Raw genomic sequence first — 21,806 nt, 5'->3', positions numbered from 1 at the left:
GGTGCGATAGGTCAGGGGAGAGCTGAGAAAGTGGAGATAAGGGCAGACCCCAACGGTTTCTGTTTGTGTGTCTGTGCATGCGTGGGTGTCTGGGTGGGGGAGTGGGAGGGCACAGTGCACGAGGGTGGTGGGAGAAGTAAGAGCCATGTGCTGTGAGGTTAGGACCCCCTAGGGAGGCCTTAGCCTGCTTTCTGCTTTCTCTTCCAGTAATGCTTAGCTTGGCCAGCTTGGCTTTGCACCCATCAGCATCCATGTGGGAGCCACGTTAAGGTAATTAACACTCACATGTCTGACACTCAAATATGTGGAATCCTGCAGCTTGTTAGAGTGGGCCGCTTTCAGGGGATTGCTGCTTCTCCCGGAAACAACCAGCTGTTCTCCCTGCTCGCAGAAAACAGAACAAGATGAGGGCTTAGAGAAGAAAAAGAGGGATTTACTTGGATTTGAGGAAAGCTTTCCTGGCTGTGAAAACACAAAGGGAAATATGATCTTTGGGATGGAATTGCCTGCAAGAGATCTGAAATCTCTTTCCTTCCTGTAATTCTAAATGAGGAGGAGAGCAGCTCCCAGAGTGATTTGCCTTAAATGTGCTGTTTTCTGGATAAAGGGAGACAGTCCGGTGATTCACCCCATGAATATGGCCATTCCAACTCCCCCAATAAAAAGAAGAGTGTCGGGAGAATCAGGTTCCATTTCTTAGCTTGGTTGCACGTGTATAGTACATAAAACCAGTCACATCAATGTTTTGCTTCAACAACTGGAAATGATGACAGTTAGCACTCGAGCATGCTATTGATAGACATTGGTCCTTGCTAGATGGGGGAACATGTCATGCCGACTTCTACAGTAGAGATTAAAAAACCAAAACAAAAACCAGTATTTGCCAACTTGGCCAAATTCTTGTGAATATATCATCCCCAAATGATCCATTTGATGGCACGTTGTGTAGAAGATTACAAGCCAGGAGACCATCGTTCAAGTTCTGTCTCAATTTTTTGGAGCCTTGATTTTATCATCTGAAATACAGGAATAATTGTTTCTATTTTTTTTATACTTCAGTGAGTTTTGTAAAGACCCAATATGATAATATATGTGGAGATTTTTGAAAATTATAAAGGATGGAGTGAAGTGGGTAATTATTGTGAACATCTTTTCCATTCTTTCTTTTATTCAAACAGTGGAGCACACTCATTGTCTTGAGTGGTATTTGTGGAATTATAGGTGAGGGAAAAACATTCAAATGAGTTAGGGAGTGTATAAATGCCTGTTGAATCTGAATTCGATGCTATTTCAACATTGAATTTAATAAAGTATTCCTTTATTTATGGTAAAATATTCTGTGAACTGTGACGCACTCTTCAAATTTAAAATATTAGTAGAAAAATAATAGTAGCAGCATTTATTGTATTGAAAGGCAGTCTAGTCTGGTGGTAAAAGCAGAAAACTCGGATTCAGACTTGCTTGGTTCTGTTCTGCCTTGATATGTCCTGGCTCTATGATTTGGGATGTACAACCCCCCTATGTCATTCTTTCCTCATTTCTGAAATAGAGATAACAATACTCATGCCAACCTGATAGGGTTGTTGTGAGAAATTCAGTGTGTTTTAAGCATGGGAGATTTAAAAAGCAGCCCCAGGGTCACAGTCTGTACTCAATGCATAGTAATGATTGTTACAAGAAGTACTGCAAAGAAATGATAATAAATTCTTTTGGCTCCTTGCCTCAGAACACTGAGTGACCATATTATGAACTGCTAGGTTAACAGCTATCCTCTTCGTTGATGGAGATAATAAAAAATCATGTTATGAATGATGAAAATTGGTGCAGTGCATTAATCCAAAGATATGTTATACATGTTGTTTATTTCTTAAAGACTTCTAAGTTGAAATAGAATTCACATACCATAAGATTCATCATCAAAAGTACAATTTACATTTGCATGCCTGTGTCTTTGTGATAGACAATTTATATTCCTTTGGATAAATACCCAGTAATAGGATTGCTGGGTCAAATGATAGTTCTATTTTAAATTCTTTGAGAAATTGCCACACTGCTTTCCACAGTGGATGAACTAATTTACATTCCCTCCAGCAGTGTATAAGCATTCCCTTTTCTCTGCAACCTCACCAGTATCTGTTATTTTTTGACTTTTTAACAATAGCCATTCTGAGTGATGTGAGATGGTATTTCACTGTGGTTTTGACATGTCATTTCCTAATGATTAGTGATATTGAGCATTTTGTCATATGCTTGTTGGCTGTGTGTATATCTTCTTTTGAGAAGTGCCTGTTCATGTCCTTTGCACATTTTTTAATGTGGTTGTTTGTTTTTTGCTTGTTGATTTGTCTAAATTTCTTATAGATTCTGGATATTAGACCTTTGTTGGATGCAGAGTTTGCAAATATTTTCTCCCATTCTGTACACATGGACACAAAGCAGGGAACAATAGACACCAGGGCCTATTTGAGGGTGGAGTGTGGTAGGAGGATGAAGATTGAAAAATTACCTATCAGGTAATACGTTGATTACCTGGTGATATGGTTTGACTCTGTGTCCCCACCCAAATCTCGTCTTGAATTATACTCCCATAATTCCCATGTGTTGTGGGAGGGACCCAGTGGGAGATAATTTGAATCATGGTAGTGGTTTCCCCCATACTGTATATTCTTCTCATGATAGTGAATAATTCTCATGAGATTTAATGGTTTTATCAGGGGTTTCTGCTTTTGCATCTTCCTCATTTTCTCTTGCCATTGCCATGTAAGAAGTGCCTTCCACCTCCTGCCATGATTCTGAGGCCTCCCCAGCCATGTGGAACTGTAAGTCCAGTTAAATCTCTTTCTTTTGTAAATTGCCCAGTCTTGGGTATATCTTTATCAGCAGCATGAAAATGGACTAATACGACTGGGTGACAAAATTATGTGTACACCAAACCTCCTTGACATGCAATTTACCTATGGAACAAACTTGCACAAGTTCTCCTAATAAAAACAAAGAACAAAAAACCAGCTCATATTGTACCCCATAAATATATTTCAAATATTACTTGTCAATTAAAAGTAAAACTAAGAAAAAAAATTAAAAATGAAGTGTACACTTTCTCAGGTTTTAAAAAACATAGTTTTTTAAAACTATCACCACTATCTAATTCCAGAACATATTCGCCATCTCCAAAAGAAACCCTCTACTCATTAGCAGTCACTCCCTGTTGCACCCTCTCCCAGCCCCTGGCAACCATTATTCTGCTTTCTGTTGTCTCTATGGATTTGCTTATTCTGCAAATTTCATAGAAATGGAATTATATAATATGTAACATTTTGTGGCTAGCTTCTTTCACTTAGTATAAGGTTTTCAGGGTTCATCTATGTTGTAGGACCTGCCAATAATTCATTCCTTTTTATGGCTAACTAATATTCCTTTGCATGGGTATATACCACATTTTGTTTATCCATTCATTGTTTGATGGACATTTGTGTCCATTTCTACTTTTTGGCTATCAGGAACATTTGTGTACGAATTTCTATGTGGACATAACTTGTTTTTTTTTTTTTTTTTTGAGATGGAGTCTCACTCTATCGCCCAGGCTAGAGGGCAGTGGCGCGATCTCGGCTCACTGCAAGCTCCGCCTCCTGGGTTCACGCCATTCTCCTGCCTCAGCCTCCCGAGTAGCTGGGACTACAGGTGCCCACCACCATGCCCGGCTAATTTTTTGTATTTTTAGTAGAGACGGGGTTTCACCATGTTATCCAGGATAGTCTCGATCTCCAGACCTCATGATCCACCCGCTTCGGCCTCCCAAAGTGCTGGGATTACAGGCATGAGCTACCATGCCCAGCCTGTGGACATAACATTTTTAGTTCTCTTGGGCATATACCTAGGAGTGGAATTGCTGGGATATAGGATAACTCTATGTTAAACTCTATGATGGACACATTTTGCTTATTTATCTGGAGTTATCCTTTGATTATTGTTTTCAGGTCATGCAAAAATGCTTGAGATAGTAATAAAAAAGTGAGCTCTTACTCATCCAAGCTGTTCAGTTGTAATCAGGACATACTGCCAAGAATGACCTTGATCTTGGGACATGGAGTACTTACTGGTGATACCTCCCTAATGTGGCACCTAACCTTCATGTGCTAGAACCAGCCAGAAGATGAATGTTCAAATACCAGAGGACAAATGGCTATAACTGGGGTACATATTTTTTTCTTTAAAGTATGCTTTTATGTTAATTTTTAATATTTCAGTTTTATGAATACACAGTAGGTGTATATATATATATTTATAGGGTACATGAGATATTTTGATACAGGCATACAGAGTCTAATAATAATCACATCACGGTAGATGGGGTATCCATCCTCTCAAGCATTTATCATTTCTTTGTATTACAAACATTCCAATGATGCTCCTTTGATTATTTAAAAATGTGCAATAGATTATTGTTGACTGTAGTCACTTGTTATGCTATCAAATAGTAGACCTTATTCATTCTATCTGTAGTTTCATGCCCATTAACCATCCCCACTTCCCCCCGTCCTCCCCACTACCCTTCCCAGACTCTGGGAATCATCCTTCTATTCTCTATCTCCATGAGTTCAATTCATATTTTTAAGAAAATCTATATTGGCAGTGGAGGTGGAGGCAAATAACGACTGTCTCATGTTTTCTTTTGTGTGTGGCCACATGGACTTTTAGGTGTTCAGATTATGCACTGCCTTCCTTAGAATAAACCAAGAATAAATCAGAATTTGGCTGTGGCTTTAAATTAGATAGTTCCAAAATCTTCCTCACTGGGCTTGAGATGGGAAAAAGTAAAAATGCTAGTTCCTATCTTTCATTTTCTGTGGCATCATGCTTTGATGATTTTTTTATACTTTGAGCATAAATTTTTCTATTGAATTTTTTTGTCCTCAGATGCATTTTTTGTATATTCCTTTTTTCTCTTCGTTTTACTTACAATAAATACTTACTGAGTATGTATTCTATAATAAAGAAGTGTGTCAACCAGGGAGACATAGGGAAAAATTAAACAGGCAACAGTAAATGTATTTATCACTGTTAAACACCATGCAGGAAAATAACAAAGAGGTGGTGTGATAGAGGACTGGGATGACTTCTCTAGAGTTTCAGGGGAAGGCCTCCCTGTGGAGGTGGCAAGTACACTGGAGACTGAAGGATAAGCTAGAGTGGGCAATGTGAAGGTCATTTGCCTATTTGCTTTCAAGTTTACTTCCCACCCTTCCCCAGCTCTAGTCTGGGTAACAAGGGACTGGACCTTGAAAACTACATTTCCCAGGCTCCCTTGCAAGCTAGCTTTCTGCTAGATTTGGCGAATGGAAGGCAGTGAGCAGTGCACTACTGGAGGCTGGTTCCTATCAGTGAGCTTACCTGGTTCCTTTGTCTCTGTTTTCTGCTTGGGTTTGGCCAATGGGAAGAACAGGAGGCAATTGGGAGGGCAGGAGGAGAGGCTGAACAATTTCTTCCCTGCTCCTTCTCCCCAGTGCTCTGTCTGGGTTCTTACCAGGCCACCTCTCTTCTGTAGCCCTCTGCTCACACCTTTTCCTTCTCTTGCCCCTTCAGCCTTAGGGGTAGTAACAGCTCCTTCCTCTAGCAAGTCTCTGGATGCTGCACCATCTTGTTTGGTTTTCTTATCCCTGCCCACAACTCCCTAAATATTGCCTTCGTTGAAGTCTCTTCACTTGAATGATTGCAAGTGGGGAGGGGGAGAGTGAATTATCTTTCCTGCCAGGACCCTGGCAGGAATGATAGCTAATGGCCAATCTTCGTGTATCTCTTTCATGATTTTTGTCATATCTGCATGACACCTGGGCTGTTGCTTATTTACTTACTTTTTCGGAAATCACCTCACTTTTGTTTTTTACAAATGACTATAGCATTACCCTAAACAGTAATATATAAGAAATCCTGGTTTTGGTATGAAAGTAATACTTTATCCTAATACATATTAAAACACATACAGGCCAGGCGTGGTGGCTCATGCCTGTAATCCCAGCACTTTGGGAGGCTGAGGCGGGCAAATCACTTGAGGTCAGGAGTTCGAGACTAGCCTGGCCAACATGGTGAGGCCCTGCCTCTACTAAAAATACAAAAATTAGCTTGGCATGGTGGCACACACCTGTAATCCCAGCTACTTGGGAGGCTGAGGCAGGAGAATTGCTTGAACCTGGGAGGTGGAGGTTGCAGTGAGCTGAAATGGTGCCACTGCACTCCAGCCTGGGCAACAGAGTGAGACTCTGTCCCAAAACAAACAAACAAACAAACAAACAAACAAACAGGCCTGGCACAGTGGCTCATGCCTGTAATCCCAGCACTTTGGGAGGCCGAGGCAGGCAGATTACCTGAGGTCAGGAGTTTGAGACCAGTCTGGCTAACATGGTGTAACCCGGTCTCCACTAAAAATACAAAAATATTAGACAGGTGTGGTGGTGCACACCTGTAATTCCAGCAGCTCAGGAGGCTAAGGCAGGAGAATGGCTTGAACCTGGGAGGCAGAGGTTGCAGTAAGCCATGATTGCACCACTACACTGCAGCCTGGGTGACAGAATGAGACTCTTTCTCAAAAACAAAACAAAACAAACAAACAAACAAAAAACCCATGTACATAACTCTTTAAGAGAAACAATACCTGGTATCCTTGCAAATCATGTCGCACTGACTGGATGATCTCTTAGGCCCCTTTCATCTCAGGGAGGCTGTGATTCTGGATAAACGACTGAGACTTTGGTGCTTGTTTTAAGTCAAAAACATCTCAGTGCTTTATAGATTCAAATTGTTTTCTTTCAGCTGTATCACTGCAGTAAACAGAAATGAGGAAAATAGTTCTCCTCTTTATTCTTGCACTGATGAAAAGCTTCTAAGTGCTACCAAATGTGGAAAAATCATTTGGGCTTTCATTGTATTGTTGGGCAAAGAATGAAGATAAATCTGGTTTTATGCAAGATGAAATTTTCTTTCCTCAGGTGGCCCTTGCTATGATGGGTTTTGGAGGAAGGAAGCGAAATAGAAATGCAACTAATTATATTCATTGCAGGAGAGGGACCCAGATTCCATACACACTGCTGGCAGAGAGGCATGGTGTGACTGACACTCAGAGGTGTACAGATCCTGGCATACGGTGGCTTGAGAACAAACAGCTCCTTTAAGAACTGCGCCATGAGGAGACTCCATTAAAGGTCAGTCCATAGTTGGGATGTTACTTTCCTAGATCTTCCTTTTGACTTTGGCTTCTGGGCTCCAAGAATCCTGAATCTACCTCTTCCTACTTTCATGATTTCCATTCAATATTCATTTAACACACGAGTTACTGCATACTTTAGTGTACACCATTAAATCTAGTATGCATTACTAAAACTAAATGTTGTATGCATCAGCCTCCTGGAGGGCTTGTTAAAACATACCTTGCTGACTGGGTGAGATGGTTTACACCTGCAATCCCAGAGCTTTGAGAGGCTGAGATGGGAGGATCATTTGAGGCCAGGAGTTAGAGACTCGCCTGGGCAACAGAGTGAGACTCTGTCTCTACAAAACACTAAAAAGAATAAAAAATTTGTCAGTTAGGATAGCACGCATTTGTAGTCTCGGCTACTTGGGAGGCTGAGATGGGAGGACTGTCTGAGGCCAGGAGTTTGAAATCAGCCTGGGCGATCTAGTGAGACCCTAGCTCGAAAAAAATAAAATAAAATAAATTAGCTAGGTGTGGTGGTGCACACTTGTAGTCCCAGCTACTCAGGGAGGCCGAGGAGAAATCACTTGAGCCTGGGAGTTTGAGGTTGTAGTGAGGTACGATTGTGCCATGGCACTTCAGCCTGTGCAACAGAGTGAGACTCTGTTTCTAAAAAAAAAAAAAAAAAACAGTCTGGATACAGTGACTCACACCGGTAATCCCAGCACTTTGGGAGGTGGAAGTGGGCAGGTCATCTGAGGTCAGGAGTTTGAGCCCAGCCTGGTCAACATGGTGAAACCATGTCTCTATTAAAAATATAAAAATTAGCCGGGTGTGGTGGCGGGCGCCTGTAGTCCCGGCTACTCGGGAGGCTGAGGCAGGAGAATTGTTTGAACCTGGGAGGCAGAGGTTGCAGTGAGCAGAGATCGTGCCAGTGGACTCCAGCCTGGGTGACAGAGTGAGACTCCGTCTCAAAACAAAACGAAACAAACAAACAAACAAAACAAATACGTCTTCTTGTACCCAGAATGTCTGAGTCAGGAGGTCTGGAGTGAGCCCGAGAATTTGCATTTCTAATAAGTTCCCAGGTGATGGTTATGCGGCTGGTCGGGGGACAACAATTTAAAAAAAAAAAATTTGTAGAGATAAGGTCTGGCTACATTGCCCAGGCTGGTCTGGAACTCCTGGGCTCAAGCAATCCTCCTGCCTCAGCCTCCTGAAGACCTGAAATTATAGGCGTGAACAACAACGTCCAGTCAGAGAGCAGACTTTGAGAACCCCTGAAGTAACATCTGGAATACCTGTCCTCTGCCAGACCCTGGGAATGGAAAGGTGAAGAAGGCAGGATCTTTCCTTCAAATTGCTTACTTGGCAAATAATTCAAACTCTTTGAAGGTCAGCTGTCTCATCTGTAATATGAGAATAATCATACTTCCTTCATGGGGCTATTGTGAAAATTAAGTGATGTTGAGCCACAGACCTTTGCAATTTTAGAAGGACAAATCTTGAGACCTTTGCAAGTCCACAATTCTGTGAATACTATTAAAACATGTAATTTTCTCCATAAAATTTAGTTAAGCATAAGTGAAAATTTTAAGTGACCCTTTCAGGCCCCTAATGATTCCCTAAATATAGGATTAAAGCAATTTATGAAGCAATTAAAATAAATTCTTGCTGAAACACTCATTGAACAGTTTCAGAAATTACTCTCCCTTATGGAGTATTTGGTGGCTTCAAGCAATTACCAAATTTGATACTTTACCCTTGGATTTATCTAACACTTCACTTTCTTTTTATTCCTATTATTCCTATTTGCAATTGGAAATGGGGTCTTTTTTTTCCCTGAAAAGACATAAGGGCCCAGCATGGTGGCTCATGCCTGTAATCTCAGCACTTTCGGAGGCTGAAGTAGGAGAATTGCTTGAGTTCAGTAGTTTGAGACCAGCCTGGGCAACATAGGGAAACCTCATCTCTACAAAAATTTAAAAAACTAACTGGGTGTGGTGGCATGTGCCTGTAGTCCCGGACGCTCTCTGGGAGGCTGAGGTGGGAGGATTGCTTGAGCCTGGGAGGTCAAAGGCACAGTGAGCCATGCTCACGGCACTGCATTCTTGCCTGGGCAATGGAGCGAGATCCAAACTCAAAAGCAAAAAAGATATGAGATACCTTACACATTGCAAGCACCATGTCATATTTGGATTAAATAGAGAAAACAACAAGTCCACATCAAGATACAGATGCTAGGAAGTGAGCTAGGCTGTTCACTAGCTGTAGCATCTGTTAATATGCCAACCACTCCTACAGGTCTGCCGCACCATATGATTCTGGAAGGTACTACCCATACTGCTGTCTACATCGATCATGTTCCTTGGAGTTGTGCACACTGGTGGGGCTACCCCTCTGTGTGGGGGTCTAATTGGTGACCTTGCTGTGGACCTTCCAGGTCATGCACGAGATTGGGAAACCAAGGTTAACTTTGCAAATGCCAAGGTTAATGCTCTGATTAGTACCTGGAGCATCACCGATTTTCCAAACACCCTTTATCACAGCTTACACCTTAATTTTGGTATTTTCAGTATTGGCACTATTCCATCTAATCCTGGCTCTTTTTTTCTTTTCTATGGAGACAACGTCTCACTCTGTTGCCCAGGCTGAAGTGCAGTGGCACGATCATAGCTCACTGCAGCCTCCAACTCCTGGCCTCCAGGGATCCTCCCACCTCAGTTTCCCAAGTAGCTGGGATTACAGGTGAGTGACACTACACCTGGCTAATCATTTCATTTTTGTAGAGATTGGGTCTCATTATGTTGCCTAGGCTGGTCTCAAACTCCTGGCCTCAAGTGAACCTCCAGCCTCAGCCTCCCAAAGCATCGAGATTACAGGTGTGAGCCACCTTGTCCAGCCTGGTTCTTAACATGCAACCCTCCTCGAGTTTATTCTGTAGCCTTGGGTCAGCCCAGGCTTGATTGGCATTTTGGCCACCACTGCCTAATAGCACTCCATTAGACATTTGGCTGCCTCAGGAGGAGGAAAAGCAGGTTGGAGTTTCAGTGTCACCTCTGCCACTCTTATTGCATGATTCAGGCAAGAAGTGTAACCCCTCTGCACCCCACTATTTTCCTCCAAAAAATGGCACTCCTGCAAACGGTTTGCGATTAGAAAATAAATGAAATGAGGCCGGGTGCAGTGGCTCATGCCTGTAATCCCAGCACTTTAGGAGGCCGAGATGGGCAGAATCATTAGAGGTCAAGAGTTCCCGACCACCTTGGACAACATGGCAAAACCCCATCTCTCCTAAAAACACAAAAATTAGTCGGACGTGGTGGCGTGCACCTGTAATCCCAGCTACTTGGGAGGTTGAGTTAGGAGAATTGCTTGAACCCAGGAGGCATTTGTTGCAGTGAGCCGAGATCGCGCCACTGCACTCCAGTCTGGGTGACAGAGTGAGTGAGACTCCGTCTCAAAAAAAAAAAAAAAAAGGCAGTCACAGAGTCATAAGTTTATTTGTAAATTCGTTTACATTCCTTGTGAATAGATGAACCCACTCGTTTATTTTTGGAGTATGAGATAAAAAAAATATTTTGTTAGACTTTGCTTTTCTCAGAAAAGCTGTGTTTTAATGTAGTGGCATTAGTACCAAGCAAAACACAAGTTGTTTTATGTCTGTGGAATAAGCTTAGGGATTTGAGGGTTCCCCATCTACTGCATCATGCATCATGAAAATCAAGTTTAATAAAAAGTTGATTTGCTGTTTGTTAAACAATTGTCTGCTTTTTGTATTTTTTTTTTTTTTTGTAGAGGTAGTGTCTCACTGTGTTGCCCAGGCTGGTCTGGATAAAAGTGGCGGAGGTGACACTGAAACTCCAACCTGCTTCTCCTCCTCCTGAGGCAGCCAAATGCCTAAAGGAGTGCTATTAGGCAGGGGTGGCCAAAATGCCAATCGAACCTGGGCTTCTGGCCCTGTCTCTAACTCCCGGCCTCCAGGGATTCTCCTGCCTCAGCCTCCCATCTTGCTGGGATTACAGCATGAGCCACTGCACCCGGCTTGTCTGCTTTTTGGATTAAGGAAAATCCCTGCTTTGCTCTGGACTGGATTTCAGTTTGTGGACAAGGGTTTTGTTGAGCAGCCAGGGCCGTTTGTGTGTGGACCTCCCCTGCATCTTACTGATAATCATCATATTCAGGGTGAAAGCTCTCAACAGACTGTGCAGAACCTGATGCCTGAAAATGGTGCTTTTTAGACCCCTTTAAATAATTTACTGAGGCAGCCTGCTTGCCACTGCTCATATGTCATTGTCTTTGGTGTTGTTTTTCTCATGTGAATTACAGCGGTTCATCTCTAATTTGCAGGCTACCCGTTTCCAGCAAGAGTCTCAGCCACATTTGAATATTCAGAAAGAACAGCGCTGTACTATGACTGTTTAAAAATTAACACACATTTCTTGTCAGTCTGGGTAGAGGCAGAGAGCTCAGTTAAGGAAACTCCTGGACTCCAATCATTTTAGACTGTGCTGGGAGGCCTTATAGATCATCTTGAGTGCCCGCGTTCTAATTGCATTACTTGAGGTCATCTCAGTAAATCATATTCTTCATCCATGAAACAGCCGTTCAGATATTTGAAGACCACTGTCTTACCTTCCCCTATGATTTTTCTTTTCCTAGCTGAGAATGCCAGTTTCTTTCTTTTCTTTTTCACTTTTTTTGTAGAAACGGTCCAGGCTGGTCTCCAACTCCTGACTTCAAATGATCCTTCTGCCTCAGTCTCCCAAAGTTCTGGGATTATACATGTGAGCCACCCTACTTGGCCATGAGAACCATGAGAACACCAGTTTCTAAAACAATTTTTCATATGATAATGTTTGGGTTTCCAGAATTTCCCTGCTCACTTTTCCCCAAGGTTCCCTGCATTCTTCTTCGAGTAGGGTGTTGGCCAGCCACGGTGGCTCATGCCTGTAATCTCAACACTTTGGGAGGTCGAGGCAGGTGGGTCACTTGAGCCTAGGAGTTCTAGACCAGCCTGGGCAACATGGAGAAAAGCCCATTGCTACCAAAAAAATACAAAAATTAGCCAGGCGTGGTGACGTATCTCTGCAGTCCCAGCTACTTGGGGGCTGAGGCAGGAGAGTCCCTTGAACCTGGGAGGTCAAGGCTGCAGTGAGCCTTGAGTGTGCCACTGCACTCCAGTCTGGGCCACAGAGTGAGACCCTGTCTCAAAAATAAATAAATAAACACATACATACATACACAAAGTGGGGTGTCTAGAAATAATCTCAATATTCCAGGTGTTGCTTTACTAGAGAAAAGCATTTTGGGAGTATGACCTCCCCAATTTTTTTTTTTTTTTTCAGACAGAGTCTCGATCTGTCACCAGGCTGGAGTGCAGTGGCGCAATCTCGGCTCACTGCAACCTCCACCTCCCAGGTTCAAGTGATTCTCCTGCCTCAGCCTCCCAGTTAGCTTGGATTACAGGCACCCGCCACCACTAATTTTTTGTATTTTTAGTAGAGATGGGGTTTCACCATGTTGGCCAGGATGGTCTCAGTCTCCTGACCTTGTGATTCGACCGCCTTGGCCTCCCAAAGTGCTGGGGTTACACACGTGAGCCACCATGCCCAACCAACCTCCTCAATCTTAAACAAAAATAAAATAAATAAAAACAAAAATAAAATAAATTTTAAAAACTCCAAATAATATGTTTATTTAGCTCTTGTCTTGCCAAATCATATCTGAAGGTATAGTCACGCTTGCTGTAAGAAAATGGTAGATAAGACCACATGAAATATAAAAGCCTTAGAGTGTTCAGAGTCCCAGAAAACATCACTTAGTAATACTGACGATCCTAATAGCTACTGTTTATCTAGTGCATATATTTTATGTGGATTATCTTATTTAATTTTCATCAAGGGCCCAAAATCTACCAGATACTAAGTGCAGGATTAAAGGCCTGTGTAATTTCTTTTTTTAAAAAAAATTATTTCTATAGCTTATTGGGAAACAGGTGGTATTTAGTTACATGAGTAAGTTCTTCAGTGGTGATTTGTGAGATTTTGTTGCACACATCACCCAAACAGTATACACTGCACCCAATTTGTAGACTTTTATCCCTCACCCGCTTCCTACCCTTTCCTCCAGAGTCCCCAAAGTCCATTGTGTCATTCTTATGCCTTTGCATCCTCATAGCTTAGCTCCCACTTATGAATGAGAACATACGATGTTTGATTTTCGATTCCTGAGTTACCTCCCTTTGAATAATAGTCTCCAATTCCATCCAAGTTGCTGCGAATGCCATTAATTCATTCCTTTTTATGACTGAGTAGTATTCCATCATTTATACATATATCATACATACATATATATTATATTATACATAAATATAATACATTTATAATACATTATGATACATATTATAATACATATAATATGCATTATATAGACATATATAATACATATATATTATATTACACATACATATATTATAATACATTATAATACATTATGATGCACATTATAATACATATAATATGTATTATATATACATATATACGTATATATCATACATACATATATATTATATTATACATACATATAATACATTTATAATACATTATGATACTTATAATACATATTATATGTATTATATATACATACATATCATACATACATATATTATAGTATACACACATATATTATAATACATACTATAATACATAAATATGTATTATATATACATATATCTGTATTATATATACATATATGTATATGTATGTATATGTATATATGTGTATATATAATACATATAATATATATACGTATATATGTATAATATACATATGCATACATGTATATTATATATACATGTATACGTATATGTATATATGTATATGTATATACGTATATACGTATATACATGTATATATAATATATATACACATATATGTATAATATACATATGTATACCTGTATATTATACATATATATGTTTGTGTGTGTATATATATATATATATATATAAATATAAGATTCTTTATCCACTTGTTGATTGATGGGCATTTGGGCTCGTTCCACATTTTTGCAACTGCGAATTGTGCAGCTGCAAACATGCATGTGCAAGTATCTTTGTTGTATAATGACTTCTTTTCCTCTGGGTAGATATCCAGTAGTGGGATTCATGGATCAAATGATAGTTCTATTTTTAGTTAAAAGCCTGTATACTTTCCATTGCCCTTCATTAGTTTTTTTTTTTTTTTTGTCTGGATGGTCGGGTGAAAAGAAGTGTTTAGCCTCTCACTGAGAGATTTACTGTGTTCATAAAATTGAAGGGTTATTATTTATAACAGAGAGACGACTTTGAACCTCAGTGGGGAAGAACCACTACAGGGAATGCAGAAGGGCTGCCTGAAACAGACACACTCTAAGACTCTGTGATAAATACAATTCTCTCAAATCCTAAGCATGGTCGTTTTTCCAGATTGAAGCAAAGCCTCTGAGCCTGTCGCTCTGTGACATTATAGCAGCCAGTGGGTCCAACAGGTTTTGTAAAAAATAAACAAAATATAAAATGAAAGCAGTTATGTGGAGCATCATGCAGACAAAACAAAGGAATGAATTATCTTGGTCCCTACTGGATTCTGTGCTGTTATGAACATAGAAGTGTTTTCTTCACCTGGCTGTGCAGGAGAGGCACCTGAAGGGCTCATTTAAATAGAGATGCCCTGGGTTCCGATGCTTATCCTACAGATCTGGGGTGGACCCCTGGAGTTTCCATTTTATGAAGCTTTCCAGGCACTTTTGTCCTGCCAGTGGGATTGGGAGCAGACTGTGTTGTGACCCCCAGCATTGGACTATAGGATGACTTAAATGTGTTAAACAACCAGCCCCGTAGGCTAAACTGTCTGGGCTGACTTTATTTGCTGAATTGAATAATTAGCTTGGCATTGCGGAGTTTCAAACACACTTAGAGAACATGCGTCAGATCACAGGTCTTAAGAACAGCAGCGATATACTCACACACGGGCCACCATGCCAATAGATCGGAGGAGTTTCATGAAATTATCTTCACGCTAAGCAGCAAATTCCATAATTATCAGTATTCTTTTCATGTACTCTAAGAGTCTGCATAATTTCCCTGTGGTAGAATGTAGAGAAATCAAAACAATAAACTAAGAGATCTACCAATTCATTGGAGCACAAAATTTAAATCTGTGTTTGCTAACAATATTTCAATTTCTGGGCAAATCTAACATGAAGAGACTGAATAATTATATTTCCATCTTTACTTTGGGAGGAGTCTGTTTATTTATTGCTTTGGGTAAGAATGCTAAAAACCTGGAACTCTGTACTGTGATATTTACCTTTGTCGGATAAATTTATGGCTTAACATTGTATTGATTTTGTCTTACAGACATACTCATCAAGTGATCGCTCTGGGTCTTAGAGTAAAAGAAATTTAGCATTCAGTGTAGGCTTTTTGTATGGTAAGTCTTTGAATGAAGATAAGAAGTCTAAAAGCATACTAATCATCAGTTGTGTATTGCCTTATATTTTTCAAGACATTTTCAAGTCCTTGACCTGGTTTGATTCCTTCCCAAGCCCTTTGAAGTCAGGAGACCTGATTTGCCATGGGACTTTTTCAGATGGATAGCTATTATTCCATCTCTGTGTTTTTTTTTTTTTTTTTCAGAAATTTGTATTCCATCATGTTGATGATGTGCACCCCTGACAACCATGTCCTTTAATAGAAACACCTGTATTAAGTGAAACTTAACCTAAAGAGGCTGCATTTTTGCACCCTATTTATGGAGAGGGATCAATGCCAATGAAATGAATGTGCATCAAAATGCCTAACACTTCACCTTTCAATTAATTAATAGACTTCATTCATTCATTCACTCACTCATTCATTCCTCAGATACCTATTGAGCATCTATTATATAGCAGGTATTCTCTTCTATCGATAGCTAATTTTTTTTTCTTTTTTTTTTCTGAGACAGAGTCTCACTCTGTCACCCAGGCTGGAGTGCAGTGGCGTGATCTCAGCTCACTGCAAACTCCGCCTCCCAGGTTCACGCCATTCTCCTGCCTCAGCCTCCCGAGTAGCTGGGACTACAGGCACCCGCCACCATGCCTGGCTAATTTTTTTGTATTTTTAGTAGATACTACAGGTGCCTGCCACCACGCCCAGCTAATTTTTTTGTATTTTTAGTAGAGATAGCTAAACGTGTTAGCTAGGATGGTCTCGATCTCCTGACCTCGTGATCTGCCCGCCTCGGCCTCCAAAGTGCTGGCATTACAGTTGTGAACCACTGCGCCCAGTCTTTTGTTTTTCTTTTGAGATGGAGTCTCACTTTGTCACCCAGGCTGGAGTGCAGGGTGTGATCTCAGCTCACTGCAGCCTCCACTTCCTGGGTTCAAGGGATTCTCCTGCCTCAGCCTCCCAAGTAACTGAGATTATAGGCGCATGCCTCCATGCCCAGCTAATTTTTATAGTTTTAGTAGAGATGGGGTTTCATCATGTTGGCAAGGCTGGTCTTGAACTTCTGACCTCAAGGGATCTGCCCACCTCATCCTTCCAAAGTGCTAGGATTACAGGTGTGAGCCACTGCACCTGGCCTACAGCTAAAATCTTGAGACCAGATTGCATGAGTCATTAAGAACACAGCCTTTGGTTCAGACAATTTTGGTTGTGAATTCCTGCTCTGCAACTGCTCAAGTGACCTTGTACATGTTGCTCTTTTCTTTATTCATTCATTTCCCTTCCTCTAAAATGTGGGTAATAATAGTACTAGCTGACATCTTTTTTTCTCTTTCTTGATACAGAGTGTAACTCCAATCCCCAGGCTGAAGTGCAGTACTGCAATTGTGGCTCACCGCAGCCTCAACCTCCTGGGTTCAGGTGATTCTCCCACCTCAGTCTCCCAAGTAGCTGGGACCACAGGTGTGCACCACCACCCACCACACCCGGTTAATTTTTTTGTTTTTGTTTTTTTTTGGTTTGTAGAGACAGGGTTTCCCCACGGTGTCCAGGCTGGTCTCTAACTCCTGAGCTCAAGCCATGAGCCCACCTCCGCCTCCCAAAGTGTTAGGATTACAGGCATGAGCCACTGTGCTTGACGCAGTTGATATATATATTTTTTGATGGGAGCTCAATATTTCATAACATATATATGGAGTGTTTATCACAGTGCCTGGTGCATAAAAGGGCCCTAATAAGTGATAGAATAAAATTTTACTCTATAATGAAAACTGCTGAAAGTTGACCATAGCCATCAAGGGTATGTTGGCTCTGTTTAATTGACCACACATTGAAAGCAACAAGACATTCAAGGGCTAACCCCGTGTAACTGGCCATTGTGTCAGTTTGCATTATTTCAGTTACAGTTAAAATAAACCAACCCAAATGTCCAACAACGATAGACTAGATTAAGAAAATGTGGAACATATACACCACGGAATACAATGCAGCCATAAAAAATGATGAGTTCGTGTCCTTTGTAGGGACATGGATGAAACTGGAAACCATCATTCTCAGCAAACTATCTCAAGGACAAAAAAACAAACACTGCATGTTCTCACTCAGGTGGGAATTGAACAATGAGAACACATGGACACAGGAAGGGGAACATCACAATCCGGGGCCTGTTGTGGGGTGGGGGGAGGAGGGAGGGATAGCATTAGGAGATATACCTAATGCTAAATGACGAGTTAATGGGTGCAGCACACCAACATGGCACATGTGTACATATGTAACAAACCTGCTCATTGTGCACATGTACCCTAAAACTTAAAGTGTAATAATAATAAAAAAATTAAAAAAAAAGATTGTAGAGGCTATGCAAACAAAACAAAACAAAACAAAACAAAACAATTCAAGTTGGCTTATAAAGAGAATTCACCGATTCTTGTGAATTGTCAAGCAGTACAGCGGCTTCAGGCAAGGCTTGATCTAGTAGCTCAAATAACTAGGACCTGGTTTCTCTTGGTCTTACGTAATGATAACTTCCTCCAGAAGCTCTATGTGGTGGTTCCATATCAACTCCAAAGTGTCTCCTCAAAGTGAAAAAAAAAAAAAGTTGTGGCAACTGTGGGCTCTACATCCCGAAAGGGCAGGGACTAAGCCTAGGAGATTGAGGCACTTGTCTCAGATGCCAAATTTAAGATGAGAGCTGCCAAAAAAACCTCAAGATAAATAATATTTTGGCCAGGTGGGATGGCTCAGGCCTGTAATCCCAGCACTTTGGGAAGCTGAGGTGGGGAGATGGGTGGATTGCTTGAGGGCAGGAGTTTGACATCAGCCTAAAGACGTAGCAAGACCCCCATCTCTACAAAAAATTAAATTTAAAGAATTAGCTGGAGTTTGACATCAGCCTAAAGACGTAGCAAGACCCCCATCTCTACAAAAAATTAAATTTAAAGAATTAGCTGGGCATGGTGGCACATGTCTGTAGTCCCAGCTGGGGAAGCTGAGGCAGGGGGATTGCTTGAGCCCAGGAGCTGGAGGCTGCAGTGAGCTAAGATCATTCCACTTACTGCATTCCAGCCTGGGTGACAGAGTGAGCTCTTGTCCCTACCCTCACCCCACCCCCAAACATGAATTAACATAAATTTGAAAAAATAAAAAATTAAATAAAAAGCATAAATAATATTTTGATGCTATATGTAAAAAACAAAACTGATGCAAAAAATCTATGATCAACCAATTAGAAAAGATTTTGTGGGGAGGGTTAAGGGGAAGATTTAAAGGAATGATCAGAGTCAGCTGAAGAGAGATGGCTTTTCCCAGTAGTTTCAGCAAACATCTGTTTGCTTTCCTAGCCTCAACTGAGTGAGGTCCCCATCACAGAACCAATTGCTGTTGTCAGGGGTAGGAGATACAGTCTACTGGCATCAGCTAATAAGGGTCCACCCTGGAGCTAGAGGGTAGAGCCTTGGTGTTCTTATGTACATCATGAGAGTAAATTTTGAATTTTGTTTTTAGGGGAAGAATGCCTTTTTCAAATGAAATCGTTTTTTCTTTTTTCATTTGAGACAAAGTCTCACTCTGTTGCCCAGGCTGGAGTGCAGTGGCACAATTTCGGCTTACTGCAACCTCTGCCTCCCTGGCTCAAGCGATTCTCCTGCCTCCGCCTCCCGAGTAGCTAGGATTACAGGTGTGAGCCACCGCACCAGGACCAAATGAAATCTTAAAAAGGTTCAAAGTAGGCTCTGGTGATGGAGACTTGGGGATAGGCATTGAGGAGGAGCTGGGGACCCCAGGCCTGCCAACTTGTCAATTCATGCTCCTGCTCCTTCATGCCTGGGGACACAGTTTGAAAACCACTAAACTAGACAGAAGTCCTTTTAGCTTCTACAATTTCAGGGCTACAATTCTGAGTATTCTTTGAAGGAATCAAAGAAGTAGATAAAGTGTCTATGCATGGTGGCTCACGCCTATAATCCCAGTGCTTTGGGAGGCCAAGGCGGGTGGATCCCTTGAAGTCAGGAGTTCAAGACCAGCCTGGCCAACATGGTGAAACCCCGTCTCTACTAAAAATACAAAAATTAGTGGGGCGTGGTGGCGCACGCCTGTAGTCCCAGCTACTTGGGAGGCCGAGGCAGGAAAATTGCTTAAACCCAGGAGGCGGAGGTTGCAGTGAGCTGAGATCAGGCCACCGCACTTCAGCCTGAATGACAGAGTGAGACTCTGTCTCAAGAAAATAAAAAAGTAGAGAAACTAAGAACACGACATGAGCTTTACATTAGCCCAGCATGTTGGTGCATACTTGTGTAGTCCCAGCAATTTGGAAGGCCAAGGCGGCAGAATTGCTTGAGCCCATGAGTTGAAGACTAAGCCTGGACAACACAGCAAGACCTCCACTCTACAAAAATTTTAAAATTTGCCAGGCATGGTGCTGCCCCACTATAGTCCTGACTATTTGGGAGGCTGAGGTAGGAGGACCACTTGGGCCCAGGAGTTCCAGGCTGCACTGAGGTATGATTGCACTCCTGCACTCCAGCTTGGGCAGCAGAGCAAGACCCCATTTCTAAAAATAAACAAACAAAAAAACAAAATAAAGTCACACGAGCTTTGGTTCCAATAAATTTGGCTGTGAACCCTTCTGTCCCATTTCATGTGAACTTGTCCATGTGTCTTTTATTTATTTATTTTTTTTCAGTTTTAGTTTCTGGTGGCATGAAGTAAATGAAGTTAGCAGTGAGAGAATTCAGAACTCTTGACTACTTTTAGCAAAACTCATGAGGAAATCCCAGGTTACTCAGTTGGAGATGGAGGAACAAGCATGAACTTAATCTCAGGAAATTCTTACATCTTGGTGGTTGTTTCTTGCTTTGTTCTCTAAATGTCTTATTTTTTTTTCTTTTTGAACATACCTTTCATATTCTTTTTCTTTGATATAGGGTCTTGCTCTGTTGTCCAGGTTGGAGTGCGATGGCACGACTGCAGCTCACTGCAGCCTCGACCTCCCAGGCTCAGGTGATCCTCCCTTCTCAACCTCCTGAGTAGCTGGTTATGTTCTTTTTGGACAATACCTTTGTCCTCTCTGTGAGTTCAGAATCCATTACAGGGAATCTCGTGAAATGTTGATATGATAAATGTTAAAGATGATTTGATTGGGGCAGCAGGATAATGAGCATATTAAGCTGGTCTAAAAATGGGTCTGGTTTCAAGAGCCGTAAGCAGTTGGTAAATAATAAAAATGGAAACCTTTTCTTTTCTGTTCTTAAAAGAAATTCATAATGGGTTTTCCTCATAAACTGCAATTATTTTTAAATAGCACTAATGAATAATTTAAAGACCCACTGGGTTAGGCAATTAGTTTTAAGTGTGGATTAATTGCTTTCTTTATAATATTCCATACTCATTTTTTTGCATAATATGGACAGATATTTCATGTTCTTTAAAAATATTTTATGTTTTCTGAAATGTTCTATTAGGTGAGAAGGGAAGCTGCTGTAGTCATTACAAAGTGTGAAACACGTGACACTGAGCCTGTGTCTGCCCATTTTTAGGGAACAAAATCGTGGAGTTTTCTCCCATTTCCCCTCCCCCACAATTCAGTTTGGTGCAGTGGCTATTAAACTTTCCTTTTATTTTTTTTTCTTGAGATGGAGTCTTCTCTGTCGACCAGGCTAGAGTGCAGTGGCACGATCTCAGCTCACCGCAACCTGTGCCTCCCAGGTTCAAGCAATTCTCCTGTCTCAGCCCCCAAGTAGCTTGGACTACAGGTACATGCCCCCACGCCTGGCTAATTTTTGTATTTTTAGTTACAGATGGGGTTTTGCCATGTTGGCCAGGCTGGTCTTGAACTCCTTACCTCATGATCCACCTGCCTCGGCCTCCCAAAGTGTTGGGATTACAGGCATGAGCCACTGCACCCGGCCTATTAAACTTTTTTGATTGTGACCAACAGTGAGATATTGTGACTCAGTAACATATGCACAAATACACACACAGACACACATTAACATAAAAGTTAATATGGAAGAAAAATGACAGATTACAACCACCGTTGGCTCCATTTGATGCCTGCTGATATTTTCGACTCTGCTCCACTTAAACTGTGATTTAGCTGGTAACTTTTGGAGAAAGGAAGTGGATTTCTGGGCTAGCTAGGCCAAGTTCTAG

At 41.3% G+C, this 21,806-nt stretch overlaps 1 long non-coding RNA gene across 2 annotated transcripts; it reads right to left on the bottom strand.

The window, feature by feature from the left end:
* Positions 1–706: 706 nt before the first annotated feature.
* On the bottom strand, positions 707–21,538 carry LOC129060292 (uncharacterized). Of its 2 annotated transcripts, XR_008526867.1 has the most exons (6): positions 20,552–20,768; positions 18,079–18,232; positions 15,194–15,311; positions 7,422–7,552; positions 6,650–6,815; positions 707–1,016 (listed from the first exon to the last, which is right to left on the bottom strand). It is a non-coding gene; the product is annotated as an uncharacterized LOC129060292 (long non-coding RNA). The 2 variants fall into 2 exon arrangements; XR_008526868.2 differs by lacking the exon at positions 18,079–18,232 and having other exon boundaries at positions 20,552–21,538.
* Positions 21,539–21,806: the final 268 nt, after the last annotated feature.

The sequence above is a fragment of the Pongo abelii genome, chromosome 6 (genome assembly GCF_028885655.2).
Source record: "Pongo abelii isolate AG06213 chromosome 6, NHGRI_mPonAbe1-v2.0_pri, whole genome shotgun sequence".
In the NCBI taxonomy this organism is placed as follows: Eukaryota; Metazoa; Chordata; class Mammalia; order Primates; family Hominidae; genus Pongo; species Pongo abelii.
Note: the sequence above shows the minus strand (reverse complement) of the source record. Positions and strands in the feature narration are given on the sequence as shown.